Raw genomic sequence first — 12,351 nt, forward strand, 5'->3', positions numbered from 1 at the left:
TGTTTGTTTTGAGACAGGGTCTCGCTCTGTCACCCAGGTTGGAGTGCAGTGGCTCTGTATCAGCTCACTGCAAACTCTGCCTCCCAAGTTCAAGTGATCCTTCCACCTCAGCTTCTTGAATAGTGGAGACAACAGGTGTATACCACCAGGCCCAGCTAATTTTTGTATTTTTTTGTAGAAACGGTATTTTTTTTTTTTTTTTTTTATGAGATGGCGTTTCGCTGTTGTTACCCAGACTGGAGTGCAATGGCGCGATCTCGGCTCACCGCAAACTCCGCCTTCTGGGTTCAAGCAATTCTCCTGCCTCAGCCTCCCGAGTAGCTGGGACTACAGGCGCGCACCACCATGCCCAGCTAATTTTTGTATTTTTAGTAGAGACGGGGTTTCACTTTGTTGACCTGGATGGTCTCAATCTCTTGACCTCGTGATCCACCCGCCTCGGCCCTCCAAAGTGCTGGGATTATAGGCGTGAGCCACCATGCCCGGCCAGTAGAAACGGTATTTTTTTGCTGCCTTTTGGGAGGGCAACTGAGGGCTGATGTCAGGAATATTGTATTCCCTGAATACTCTTGAGCATTGATTAGCCAGCCCAGACTCTCTCACTGGCCTGTGGCCTCGTCTTGTAAAGGAGGAACTGCTGATGGAAGGATCAACACAGCAAAAAGGACCAGGCTAACTTTGGGAGGCTGAAAGGAGAGGACTGCTTGAGCTCAGCAGTTCAAGACCAACCTGGGCAACATGGCATGGTATATATACATAAATATATACACCTACACATATATGTAGTATGTGTGTGTGTACCACAAAATATGAATATTTATACTAAGTGCATAAATAAAGGCTATAAATTTCATGTCATTTCAGATCAGATTTTGCTCCTAAATAATTTCATACATGTGTTACGAATTCCTGATTAATGACTATCTAGTTGATGAATAGTCTTTTGCTACTGTAAGAATACTTTAAAGAACATTCTGGAGCAGACATCCCTGTACACATAGGCAGGAATAGCCTAAGGCTAAATGCTTAGAAGTAGAACTCATGAATCAAAGGGTATATGCTGTATTTAAACTGACGTTTCCTTCCAGTTCATCTTTGTTTTGTGTGTGTGTGATGGAATTTTGCTCTTGTGGCCCAGGCTGGAGTACAATGGTGGCATCATCTCTGCTCACCACAATCTTTGCCTCCTGGGTTCAAGCAATTCTCCTGCCTCAGCCTCCCAAGTAGCTGGGATTACAGGCATGCACCACCATGCCCACCTAATTTTGTATTTTTAGTAGCGAGGGCTTCTCTATGTTGGTCAGGCTGGTCTCAAAATCCCGACCTCAGGTGATCCGCCTGCCTTGGCTTCCCAAAATGCTGGGATTACAGGTGTGAGCCACTGCGCCCAGCCCCAATGTATCTTTTAAAAGTGCACGAACAGGATAGAGCTTTGTTTTGTTTTGTTTTGGTTTTTCCCTAGGGTATCTTCTAGAAGGCTGGCCAGATTCAAGTGTGACTGTCCTTGACTGAGGTGCCCACAGTGGAACCACTCAGTGGCCACCCCTACAGTTCCCTAGTTCACTTGTCTTGTGGGGGCGAGAGGAGGGACATTTACCTGAGAAGGACTTGGGGGCATATCTAGCACCTTGATTTCTTTTTTTTTTTTCATAGGTTTTTGGGGAACAAGTGATATTTGTTTAAATGAGTAAGTTCTTTAGTGGTGATTTGTGAGATTTTGGTGCACCGATCACCTAAGTGGTATACATTGAACTCAATTTGTTCTTTTTTTTAAATTTTTTTGTCCGTTTGTTTGTTTTTTAAAGATGGGGTTTCACCATGATGGCCAGGCTGGTCTTGAACTCCTAACCTCAGGTGATCCACCCACCTCGGCCTCCCAAAGTGCTAGGATTACAGGTGTGAGCCACCGCGCCCGGCCTGAACTCAATTTGTAGTCTTTTATCCTTCAGCGCCTTCCCACTCTTTCCCCCCGAGTGCCCGAAGTTGATTGTGTCATTCTTATGCCTCTGCGTCCTCACAGCTTAGCTCCCACTTGTAGGCGAAAACATACAATGTTTGGTTTTCCATTCCTGAGCTCCTTCATTTAGAATAATAGTCTCCAGTTCTATCCAGGTTGCTGCAAAGACCATTAATTCATTCCTTTTTATGACTGAGTAGTATTCCGTCATATATATATCTCTCACAGTTTCTTTATCCGCTTGTTGATTGGTGGGCGTTTTGGTTGGTTCCACGTTTTTGCAGTTGCGAATTGCAGCACCTCGTTCTGCAAGCCATCTCTCGCAGCCCTGAGCTCATAGGCTTTGTCTTGGCTGTTTGCAGGCACCAGTGGGACCAGTGACTTTTCTTTGAGTTTCAGACTCTACTAGCGAACAAATGGCAGACACTTCCTTCCATTTTCTCAGTCGGTTCTCTGTATTCTTGTAACTTCAGCCTTCTGGGGATTCAGGAGTTGCTCCTTCCATATTTACAGATCTCAATTGCTTTGTTTAAAAAAAAAAGGTTTTTTAAAGAAAGAAAGCAAAAAAGAAAAGGCAAGCTGGTGGCGTTGCATTACAAAGAGCCTGATATGACAGCTGACATTCCAAGTCGGCACTTTTACCGGAATGAAACCTTTTAGTTCATATTTTTGGGCAGAGAAGAACAAAATCTATTTTAGTTCCAACTGCCAAATGCATTCCCAGTTGCAAAATTATTGTTGTCAGTCTTTCCACTTCTTGAGGTCTTGGTCTCTCTGCAGCTTTGAGAACTTGAAGAGTAGGGCCTCAGTCCCACTGACAACTTCTGATTTATGCAGGGAAAATAAGACACAGGGCAAGATTAGAAGCAGTGCAGACAGAGGAATTGAGCCTGAGAATCCTGGAACCAGACAGCCTGGATTCCTAGGCTAGCTCTCCCACTCAGGCAAGTGACTTACCTTTTTGTGATTCAACTTCCTCCTCTATAAGATGGGGATGATATAGAACCTGCATTGCACAGAACTATGGCGAGATTCAGTGAGTTCATACGTGTCAAGTGCTTAGAATGGAAGCTGGCACGTACTCGGAGCTCAATAAATGTCAAGAATTATAATTTAGGACTGGCGGGGCAAAATAGCCTATTTACAGAGCTAATCCCTTCAAAGTCACAGGTGGAGAAGTCTTCCCGAGAAAGAGCAGGACATGGACTGGGCCTTTTTGATGGAAGAATGGCTCATAATCCCTCCCTGTTGGAATTCCTTTGTATTTGAGTCCCCAGCTGGCCCCAGGACCTCCAGTCAGATTGGGCGCTGCAGGAGGTGTGTACACAAACACCCAAGTTTAACAACAACAGGACCAAGACTCCAGCCCCGAAAAGCAAAGAGAATCAATTTCTGATAAAATGCCAGGAAGGAGATTGACATGTCTAAAACCTTCCTGGTATCAGCTTAGCTTCCAGCACAAGATTAAACTCTAGGAAAAACCCATCAGAGAGCTGCAATTTGTGACCAGAAAGAGATAATGTTGACAGCTTCCCTTTCCTGAGTCTGTTTTGGATAAACAATGTGCCCTTCAACAGAGCACCATCAAAGTTTTCTCTATCCTCAGATCTTAGGCATGAAATTGCCTTTAAAATATATCCCTTTACCTCCTCCCTTCACCCCCAGAAATCCCTTTCCGGACTATGGAATATGATTAGAAAAGACAATGGTGCTGAGAGGAGGTTCCTGCACGTTACTCAGGAAAGGTATGTCTGCAGGATAAAAACACCCCGTGAAAACTGTCACTTACTCTGGGGACACTTCTGGAGGAGCAAGACACAGGTCATGAAAGTGCCAGGCCGTGTGGGCTCAAGTCCTGGCTGCTGCCACTGATTGTGGACACACTTGCTTTCCCCTCTCTGAGCCCCTGTTTCCTCTGTGGCCCCCCAAGTTTGACAAAAGCCAATGCTTCTGTGACTTCAGCTTTATTAGTGTCCCCAGGCCATGTCTGTCAGCTTTCATTTAAGTGATAGAAGCCTTCCTTAAACCAGCTTCTGCAAAAAAAGAAAATTTGTTGCTTGCTGAAAAGTTCAGGGGTGGACATTAGGCATGGATGGATCTAGGTGCTCTGACTCAGTCCCATTTGACTCTGCCTTCTCTCATGGCGGGTCTGTTCTCCACCAGCTGGCAAGATGACCGCTGACAGCCCCAAGCTTACAGTATAGAGGCCAGATGGCATGGTGGGGGAAGTTCAGGTGCTAGATTTAGAAGGTTTGGGGATGAATCCTGGCTCATCACTCACCCAAGCAGCCCAGTCACCTCTGAATTTCAGTTTCTTTCTTTATAGAATGGGGATAGTGGCAGCACCTGTCTCACTAAGTGGTCAGGAGTATGGGTACCTAGAACAGTGCCCTACAGGTCCTGAGCCCTGAACAGTGATCGATGCTTCCTCCTCCTCTTCCCCTTCTGCTTCCTGTCCTTACCAGAATTCTCTCAGCAACTTTAGCAGAGTGAGCACTCTCCAAGGCTAACTTAACTGTTCAGCCAAGGCCCCAGATCAAGACTCACTGGCCCATCTAGGGTTGTATATATTCATCCTGGGGACAAAGGTTAGGTCAACCTTTGCTTAACATAGGGGTCAACTCTATGTTAAGCACATGGTCAGGAAGGGGTATTTTACCAAATGAAGATCAGGATGCTGGTGCCAGAAAAAGAGGGAAAGGCAAAAAACAGTAGCTGTCACCTTCATGGCCACTGTGTAGTGGGAATAATAACTGACAGCACAATTGTTAAAAATTACGTTCAGCCGGGCATGGTGGCTCACGCCTGTAATCCCAGCACTTTGGGAGGCCAAGGCAGGCGGATCATCTGAGGTCAGAAGTTCGAGACCAGCCTGATCAGCATGGAGAAACCCCATCTCTACTAAAAATGCAAAAATTAGCCAGTTGTGGTGGAGGGCACCTGTAATCCCAGCTACTCAGGAGGCTGAGGCAGAAGAATTGCATGAACCTATGAGGCAGAGGTTGCAGTGAGCCAAGACTGCACCACTGCACTCCAGTTTGAGGGACAAGAGCGAAACCGCATCTCAAAAAAAAATTATGTTTACGTCTGTTGTCTTATTGACTCTTCACCATAGCCTGATAAGGGAAGCAATATTACTCTCATCTTGCATGAGAGCAAGTCTAGGCTCAGAGCAGTGAGACAGCCTTCCCTGGGTAACACAACAAGTAGAGGGCTCAGCCGACAGCCTATGTTCTGTGCACCCTGGCAAAGTGGCAAGGGCATGCCACTCTCCCTCTTCCCCACAGGGCCTTGCTGCTGGTTCACAGCCAGACAGGAGGACCGCATACTCCTGTGACCACAGGGCTGGGCAGAGGCAATGACTGCCAGGTAAATGTGAGCCTCAGTTTCCTCATCTGCCCAGGGGAGCTGGTCTGATATTCACCTCCCCCAACCCAGTGCAATTGACCACAGCCGAATTCTGGTTAGAAGCCGCTAGATGCAAATCAAAACTTCAATAAGATATCATCTTATCCCAGTAAAAATGGCTTTTATTCAAAAGACAGGAAAAAAAATACGAGGATGCAGAGAAAAGGGAATCCTTGTACGTGTTTTTTGGGAATGCAAATTAGTATAATCATCATGGAGAACAGTTTGGAAGTTGCTTGAAAACTAAAAATACAGCTACCATACGATCCAGCAATCCCACAACTAGGTGTATACCCGGAAGAAGGGAAATCAGTATATCCAAGGGATTTCTGGACGCCCATGTTTCTTGCAGCACTGTTCACAACAGCTGAGACTCAGAAGCAACCTCAGTGTCCACAGACACATGTGTGGAGAAAATGTGGTACACAAACAATGGACTACTATTCAGCCAGATAAAAGAATGAGATCCTGTCATTAGCAACAACATGGGTGGAACTGGAAGTTATAATGTTTAGTGAGATAAGCCAGATACAGAAAGACAAATTTCACATGTCCTCACTTACTTATGGGAGCTAAAAAGTAAAACAAACTCATGGACACAGAGAATAGAAGGATGGGTCCCAGAGGCTATGAAGGGTGACAGGAGAAGTGAGAATGGTTAATGGGCACCAAAAAAGTAGAAAGTGGCTCACACCTGTAGTCTCAGCACTTTGGGAGGCCGAGGCGGGCAGATCACTGGAGGTCAGGAGTTTGAGATCAGCCCAGGCAACATGGTGAAACCCCGTCTTTACTAAAAATACAAAATTAGCCAGGCATGGTGGCACATGCATAACGTAGCTACTCTGGAGGCTGAGGCAGGAGAATGGCTTGAACTCTCGGGGGCAGGGGCAGAGGTTGCAGTGAGCCAAGATCGTGCCACTGCGCTCCAGCCTGAGCGATAGAGTGAGACTTCGTCTCAAAAAAAAAAAAACAACCAAGAAAGAATGAATAAGACCTAGTATTTGCCAGCACAATGTGGTGACTATAGTCAAAAATAATTTAATTGTACATTTAAAGATAACTAAAAGAGGCCAGGTGCAGTGGCTCACGCCTGTAATCCCAGTACTTTGGGAGGCTGAGGTAGGCAGATCACTTGAGGCCAGGAGTCCGAGACCAGACTGGCCAATATGGTGAAACCCCATCTCTACTAAAAATACAAAAATTAGCCAGGTGTGGTGACATACACCTATAATCCCAGCTACTGGGGAATCTGAAGCAGGAGAATCGCTTAAACCCAGGAAGCAGAGGTTGCAGTGAGCCGAGTTCACGCCAATGCACTCCAGCCTGGGCAATAGAGGGAGACTCTGTCTCAAAAAAATAATCATAACTAAAAGAATCAGGCCGGGCACGGTGGCTCACGCCTATAATCCCAGCATTTTGGGAGGCCGAGGTGGGTGGATCACGAGGTCAAGAGATTGAGACCATCCTGGTCAACTAGGTGAAACCCCGTCTCTACTAAAAATACAAAAATTAGCTGGGCATGGTGGTGTGCGCCTGTAGTCCCAGCTACTCGGGAGGCTGAGGCAGGAGAACCCAGAAGGCGAAGGTTGTGGTGAGCCGAGATCATGCCATTGCACTCCAGTCTGGGTAACAACAATGAAACGCCATCTCAAAAAAAAAAAAAAAAAGAATATACTTGGGTTGTTTATAAACACAAAGGATAAATACTTGAGGGGATGGATGCCCCTTTTACCCTGATGTGATTATTATGCCTTGCATACCTGTATAAAAACATCTCATGTAACTCATGCATATATACTCCTATTATGTAGCCACAAAAATTAAAAATAAAAATAAATTTTTTAAAAAAGAAGCTACTGAAGGAAGTCCAGATGTGGTGGCTCACGCTTGTAATCTTAGCATTTTGAGAGGCTTAGGCAGGAAAATCATGAGCCCGTGAGTTTGAGACCAGCCTGGGCAACATAGTGAGACCCCGTCTCAGAAAAACAATTACAATTAAAAAAAGAAGCCACTGTGGCTGAATGCAGTGGCTCATGCCTGTAATCCTAGCACTTTGGGAGGCCGAGGTGGGTGGATCACCTGAGGTCAGGAGTTCAAGACCAGCCTGGCCATCATGGTGAAACCTCATCTTATTTAAAAAAAAAAAAAAAGAAGCTACTGAACTGTGCCTCTCTCCCCACCACCACTATACAATTTAAAACAAAAACTGAAATGATGTCAGGAGCAGAGGCTCACGCTGTAATGAGCCTTGGGAGGCCAAGGCAGGAGGATCACTTGAGCCCAGGAGTTCGAGACCAGCGTGGCCAACATGGCAAAATTCCATATCTACTGAAAATACAAAAACGAGCCAGGCATGGTGGCGTGTACCTGTAGTCCCAGCTACTTGGGAGGCTGAGGTGGGAGGATCACCAAAGCCTGGGAGATTGAGGATGCCATGAGCCAAGATCACACCACTGCACTCTAGCCTGGGTGACAAAGTGAAATTCTGTTTGAAAAAAAAAAAATAGAAACAAGTATAAGGAAGTTCAACAAAGTTCTGGACTTTTCCAACTTTTTTTTTTTTAATATAGAAACCTAAACTTAAAAAAAAGACATTGTTTGGGGCACTCATGCTTTATTGAAGCCCTGCGAAGTGACTTGGCGCTGAGAGGTAGAATGGTCCAGGGCAGGCAGGGCAGGAGTCTGGGGCAGACAGCCTAGGTTCACATCCTGGCTCTACCACTAGCTGTGTGGTCTTCAGCAATTACTTAACCTCTCTGCGAGTCAGTTTCCTCAGCTGCGAATGGAGCCGAAAATAGAGTACCTCCTCCTGGGGTTGTTGAGAGAATTTAAAGACAAATCCATGTAAAGTGCTTAGAACCATATCTGTAAGGGCTGCTTAAGTGTTTGCTGTTTATTGTTCATTGATTCCCTTTGCCAGGTCCTATCCACACCACGTTCCGTCAGCTGGAATAGCTGGTAGGGGTAGGGAGGCAGGATTGGTGTAGTTAACACCTGTAGATACCCAGCCCAGTGGGATTGGCATTCAATATTTAATTTCCTTCTGATTGCAGAACTCATGCATGCTGATTGTCAAGAAATTAGAAAATGCACACAGATAAAAAACCGATTTGTTATCCTACCACCTAGATAATCACTATTACAGATGCTCCTCAATATACAATGGGTTATGTCCCAATAAACCCATCCTAAGTTGAAAATACTGTAAATCAAAAGAACGTGCATTTAATATACTTAACCTGCTGAACATCAATCATAGCTTAGCCTAGCCTACCTTAAATGTGCGGAGCACTTATATTAGCCTACAGTTGGGCAAAATCATCTAACACAAGGCATATTTTACCTGAAGTGTTGAATATCTCATATAATTTATTGAGTACCATACTCAAAGTGAAAGGCAGAATGGTTGGGTACCAGGATACGGTTGCCACTGAATGTATATTGCTTTCATACCACAGTAAAGTTGAAACATTCTAAGTCAAGCCATTGCAAGTTGAGATCATCTGTATTTATCTTTATATTTCTTTCTAGCTTTTTTTCCCCGCCTTTTCTCTTTCCTTTCTTTCTTTTTTCTTTTCTTTTTTTTTTTTTGAGGCAGGGTCTCACTGTGTCACCCGGGTTGGTGTGCAGTGGCATGAACGTGGCTCAGGTGATCCTCTCACTTCGGCCTCCCCGGCAGCTGGGACTATGGGCGTATGCGGCCATCTCCAGCCAATTTTTGTATTTTTCGTAGATGTGGTCTCACCATGTTACCCATGCTGGTCTCAAACTCCTGAACTCAAGCAGTCCTCCTGCCTCTGCCTCCCAGTGTTGGGATTACAGTCATGAGCCACTGCACCTCTAGCATTTTTTTTAATGCAACTACATATATTTCAGAATTAGGGCCATACTAAGGGATAATTTAAAATGCCTACTTTGCATTATTCTTTTAAAAATGTATTTATTGAGATATAACTTATGTGCAATAAAAATAAACAAGCTTAAGTGTATAGTTTTGTGAATTTTTAGATGTAAATGTATAAAATTAGTTATTCACATCAAATGTAGACTATTCTATATTCCTCATTTAAGAGGTTTTCACATGTCCCCTCCCAGTTAATACTTCTCCAAGGATAACTACTATTTTGACTCTCTCTCTTTTTTTTGTTTAGACAGTGTCTTGCTCTGTCACCCAGGCTGGAGTGCAGTGGTGCAATCACAGCTCACTGTAGCCTCAAACTCCTGGGCTCAAACAATTCTCCTGCCTTAGCCTCCTAAGTAGCTGAGCCACCATGCCTGGTTCCATCCATGTTTTTAAAATTTAAAAACATTTTTTTTTTTTTTGAGACAGAGTCTTGTTCTGTTGCCAGGCTCCAGGCTGGCGCAATCTTGGCTCACTGCAATCTCTGCCTCCTGGGTTCAATCAAGCATTTCTCCTGCCTCAGCCTCCCAAGTAGCTGGGACTACAGGTGCGCGCCACCGCTCCCAGCTAATTTTTGTATTTTTTAATAGAGACAGGGTTTCACCATGTTGGCCAGGATGGTCTCGATCTCTTGACCTCATGATCTGCCCACCTCGGCCTCCCAAAGTGCTGGGATTGCAGGCGTGCACCACCACGCCCAGCCCCATCCATGTTTTTTAATGCATCAGTACTTTGTTCATTATCACCATGGTATAAGACCTTCAATTATTCTCTAAAATATTAAATTACAAAATAATTTGAGTACATTGTTGTTATTTAAAAATTTTCTTTCAAATTTACCCTCAACCTCGTTTCCCTTCCCAGAAATAACTGCTTTTTTACATTGGATGTTCATCTTTCTGGAACTTTTTCTGTTTATGCAACTCTATTCTTTTTTGTTTGTTTGTTTGTTTTTGGATTGAGAGTCTCACTCTGTTGCCCAAGCCAGAGTGCAGTGCAGTAGTGTGATCTCAGCTCACTGAAACCTCCGCCTTCTGGGCTCAAGCGATTCTTATGCCTCAGCCGCCGGAGTAGCTGGGAGTAGCTGGGATTACAGATATGTGCCACCATGCCTAGCTAATTTTTGTTTTTTGTTTTGTTTTTTTTGTAGAGACAGGGTTTACCATGTTGAGCAGGCGGGTCTCAAACTCCTGGCCTCAAGTGATCTGCCCACCTTGGCCTCCTAAAGGCCACCTTGGCCTCATTACAGGCATAAGCCACGGTGCCCAGCCTATGCAACTCTATTATTTATTTCAGTTAGGAGTACATTTGGCCACAAATAGCGAAAATCCCAAATAATAATGGTCTAAACCAGGGGTCAGCAAACCTTTTTCTATAAAGGACCAGATAGTAAATATTTCATCATTGTGGGCCACACAGTCTCTTGTCACAACTACTCTGCCATTAAGCACAAAAGCAGCCTTAGTCAATATGTAAATGAGCCTGGCAGTGTTCCAGTAAAACTTTATCTGCAAAAATAGGTGGCTGGCCGGATTTGACCTGTGACTAATTTGCTTACTCTTGGCCTAAATAATAGAGATTTGTTTGGCTCATGTGGTAGGAAATCTGGAAATAGCCTTATGAGAAAATTCGAATTTACACTTCTACCAAAAACATTTGAGAAAGCCTCTCTTTAATTTTATGTAATGGTAATTAACAGCTTTTTAAATTTTTGCCAGTCCTCTTTGTCTTTATTTCTGTGTTTTGGAAAAATGCCTCTGTCTGATCTTCCAGATCACTAATTTTCTTTCTATCTGTATCTCTTCTGCCCTTCAGCATGTTTTGATTACTTTTATCTATTTTATTATTTATTTATTTATTTAAAGACAGAGTCTTTCTCTGTGGCCCAGGCTGGATTGTAGTGGCATGATCTCAGCTCACCGCAACCTCCACCTCCCAGATTCTTTTGCCTCAGCCTCCTGAGTAGCTAGGGTTACAGGTGCTTGCCACCACATCTGGCTAATTTTGTATTTTTACTAGAGACATGTTTTCACCATATTGGCCAGGCTGGTCACAAATGATTTATTTCGATGACTAAATCTTTTGTGATTTTTTTTTTTTTTTTACATTTCCCAAGTTGCCATCAATGTGATTTTTAATTAATTCTTTTTCTGTAGTAGGCTGTTCTTATTCAATAAATGCAATGTCCTTCCTCTCTTATCCTTCTGATAATGTTAAATATATTTTAAGTGTCTCTGCTTGCATTGTTATCTGTTTGATTGGTATTTCTTCTATTTATTAAATTAATCCCTATCTTTCATGGACTATTTTGTAATTTGTGGATGTGTGCTCTTCTGTGTAGTATGATTTCCAGTTTCTTTTTTTTTTGGTTTGTTTATAGAGAAGGTGTCTCACATGTTGACCAGGTTGGTCTGAACTCCTGGCCTCAAGCATTCTTCCTGCCTTGGCCTCCCACGCACTAGAATTACAGGCATGAGCCACTGATTTCCTATTTTCTTCTCTGTAGATGGTATAGATGGCTGCCAATACTTATGGGTAGAGGGTCAGAACTTGCTGCAAGACGTGTAATGTAATAGTTGGTTTTGTGAGCACAAGTTCTCTCTTTTCTTTTTTGGCTGTGTTCTACCTTTCTGGCCCGAAGACCCACAGTCACAGCTCCTGAAGGCTGGTGGGATTGACAGGCTCCTGGTATCCCCACAGGAGCTCTTGGTCAATCTCTTTGACCCTTCGCCTGGGGCCTTCTCCTCTCCCTGGAGAACATGCTGCCACTAGGTTTGGAGCAGTCCAGGCCCAACTTCGCCCTTTGCGGCTGTCCTTCTTACCTTCTGTTTTGGCCTGTGTTTTTGTTCATAATCCATTCTGTCTGCCACTCATTTCTCAGGGATTTCTCAATGTTTTTAATCTGCCAGTGGCACCCCTTTTTATTTTCCACTTTGGCCTCCCAGAGTGCTGGGAAATAAGCATATGCTGCCGCGGACTTTAAATGGTGTCCTTTCTGTGGACTCAGGTCGGACAGGCTGATATATGGACTTGCTGTTGGTTTTCCCAAACTTGATTCCATCTCAAGCTGATTTCCTGTTGTAGT

The 12,351-nt window shown here is 44.1% G+C and overlaps 1 protein-coding gene across 24 annotated transcripts in view; it reads left to right on the top strand.

Moving 5' to 3' along the window:
- The window catches only part of KATNIP (katanin interacting protein), a 227,848-nt gene that overhangs the window by 32,513 nt on the left and 182,984 nt on the right, over nucleotides 1-12,351 (top strand). Inside the window, exon 3 of one of the 24 annotated variants that reach the window (XM_078344986.1) lies at nucleotides 3,623-3,702. The exons of the other annotated variants lie outside the window; for them this stretch is intronic. The gene's annotated coding sequence lies outside the window, so the exon portion shown is untranslated. The remainder of the gene's footprint in view (nucleotides 1-3,622; nucleotides 3,703-12,351) is intronic. 24 annotated transcript variants of the gene reach the window in all.

The sequence above is a fragment of the Callithrix jacchus genome, chromosome 12 (assembly GCF_049354715.1).
Source record: "Callithrix jacchus isolate 240 chromosome 12, calJac240_pri, whole genome shotgun sequence".
Taxonomy (NCBI): Eukaryota; Metazoa; Chordata; class Mammalia; order Primates; family Cebidae; genus Callithrix; species Callithrix jacchus.